General features: G+C 35.7%; 1 pseudogene; it reads right to left on the bottom strand.

The window, feature by feature from the left end:
- Positions 1-403: 403 nt before the first annotated feature.
- On the bottom strand, positions 404-885 carry LOC126985601 (cytochrome c oxidase subunit 1-like; annotated as a pseudogene).
- Between the last annotated feature and the right edge of the window lie 1611 nt (positions 886-2496).

Below are 2496 nucleotides of genomic sequence, written 5' to 3'. Positions count from 1 at the left end.
CCCAGCCCGTTATGGCGCAGGCAAGTGTTTATAGTGGCGCCATTCCATTGATTCCATTGATGGATTATTTACTTCATCTGAAAGATAAAGTAATCGGAGAGAAGGAAGAGCAATAAAAATTAAAATAAAAGCGGGAATGGATGTTCAAATTACTTCAAGAGGCTGGTTTCTAGTGTATATCGGTTAATAAGCGAGTTGGAAAATAATGTCGCTATTATATAACCAACAAATGTAACGATTAGTACAATTACTAGTATAATATGATCGTGAAAGAAAATTAACTATTCTATAAGAGGAGAAGATGTCTTGAAAATTAAAGTATGCTCATGTTGCCACAGGTTGATTCTAAAAGAAGAATTTTCGACCCTAAGGGAGCTTAAATCCTACACATCTACCTGACATTTTATAAGTTAGTAATCAAGGGAGTTTCTATATATTAATGATCTGCAGGGGGATAGGCGTGCTTTCACTCAATCGAAGATGGTAAAAAAGGAGAAAAAATAACAGGACGGTTAGATAGAAATGCTTCCCAGACAATTAATAGAAATCCTAACGCAGCTACAAAAGAAATCATAGCGGCGAGGATACAGTATTTCAAGTTGCATACGCGTCTGGGTAGTCAGAGTATCGTCGGGGTATTCCGTTTAATCTTAAGAAATACTGTGGAAAAAATGTTAGATTTACTCCGATGAAAGTTACTAGGAAATGAATTTTTAATCATTTGGGGTTAAAGGATAATCCTGTTATTAAAGAAAATCAGTGAGCGACTCCAGCAAAAATTCCGAATACAGCTCCTATGGAAAGGACATAATGGAAATGGGCAACAACATAATATGTATCATGGAGAATAATAGCTAGAACTACCCCTGTCAATCCTCCGAGTGTAAATTAATGCTGTTTCTTGGCGATAGTTATGGGGCAGAAACCGGTAAGTATGATGCTCCGAGTACGATAACTTGGCATCTCTTTTAATTCTTTTTGGGAAGCAGCGAGTAGCGGGCTTTTTTATTATTGTCTTCTTTTTTGTGCCCTTGAGCTGCCTCCTTTGTTGTAAAAAAAAAAAATCGCTGGGCACTCGGCGGGGACTGAAAACATCCAGCTTGTCGTCGCGGCGGACAGGACGCGACCCCAACCACTCAGCCAACGCTCGATCCTATTTATACGTAGCAAAAAACTCGTCTCCCCGATGAGATACTATTAGCGAAATATTTTTCCCGTCAGAGTGGAGCCATTTCACGAACTTGCGTCATACTTTATTGCCAGAATTTGTGTCGTAAAATTCTCCTCGTCGCACTAATGAATGACGCGTAATTTTCCATTAGAGCTGTATCGGTTTCAGGAGCACGCGTCATTTTCTTGGTTGTGTTGATTGTGTTTGTGTTTCATTCTTTACTTTTCATTTTCGCAAGTATCCATTTTGGTTTTATATTTTTTTCAATTTTTCCAGTTTGATTTTTTTTTCGATTCTCATTTCATTTTGTTTGTATCTCTTTTATGTTACTGTTTGTATTAATTTTGCTTATATTTCATTATTTACTTTTCATTTTCGCAAGTATCCATTTTGGTGTTATTTTTTTTCTATTTTTCTATTTTGATAACTTTTTTCGATTCTCATTTCATTTTGTTTGAATCTCTCTTTTATTTTATTTTGTTTCTATCTATTCATTTTGACTAACTCTTCTTCGTCATTCTATTCTGTTTTCCTCGTATTTCAATTTCGTTATGTGCTTGTATTTATAATTCTGTCGTAAACAACTTTCTCGTGTCCTTCAAAAGTTGAATACAAGTTGGTTAGCGACATTTTCCTCTAACGCCTGTGTGTGTTTCAGGACAGTTTTACATTTACAATTTTTTTTCTGTGATGTATAAACTTTTTCAAGCGTCGTCACTCAGTTAATTAACAAAAAAAAGCTGGTGTTACAATGCTGGAAGGCGAGGGTGTTTTATAATATTTTTTTCTCTTGTTTCTGTAACCTAAAAAAAAACATCCTTCCTCTATCTAAAAATAAATGGCGTTATCTCTCGCCTAATATTAACCAGCAACATTTTTTTAGTATTTCCGTGTGTATTTAAGAGCTTCATTATTATCTTTTATTGTTACTTATTATCTTGTTCTTGTTACTTGTTATCTTAAAAAAAACTCTCGTGTCTAAAAATAAATGGCGTTATCTCTCGCCTAATATTAACCAGCAACATTTTCCAAGTACTTCCGTGGGTATTCAAAAGCTTCGTTATTATCTCTCCTTGTTAATCCAGTATCTTCGAATAAATCTCTCTCATACGTCTAAAAATAAATGGCGTTATCTCTATATGCAGTACTGACCACCGTGCCAGATCGTCGTACTCAGCCGCTTATATTTCCCAACTTCCTACCCCAAAACTGTCTTCTGGGCTCCAATAGCGAAACTCATGTATAGTTATCGCTAAAAAGAGTTAGATCCTGATGTTTCTTGGCGATAGTTAGGCGTCAGAAACCGGTAAATACTATGCTCTGAG

Source organism: Eriocheir sinensis, chromosome 60 (genome assembly GCF_024679095.1).
Source record: "Eriocheir sinensis breed Jianghai 21 chromosome 60, ASM2467909v1, whole genome shotgun sequence".
Classification (NCBI taxonomy): domain Eukaryota; kingdom Metazoa; phylum Arthropoda; class Malacostraca; order Decapoda; family Varunidae; genus Eriocheir; species Eriocheir sinensis.
Note: the sequence above shows the minus strand (reverse complement) of the source record. Positions and strands in the feature narration are given on the sequence as shown.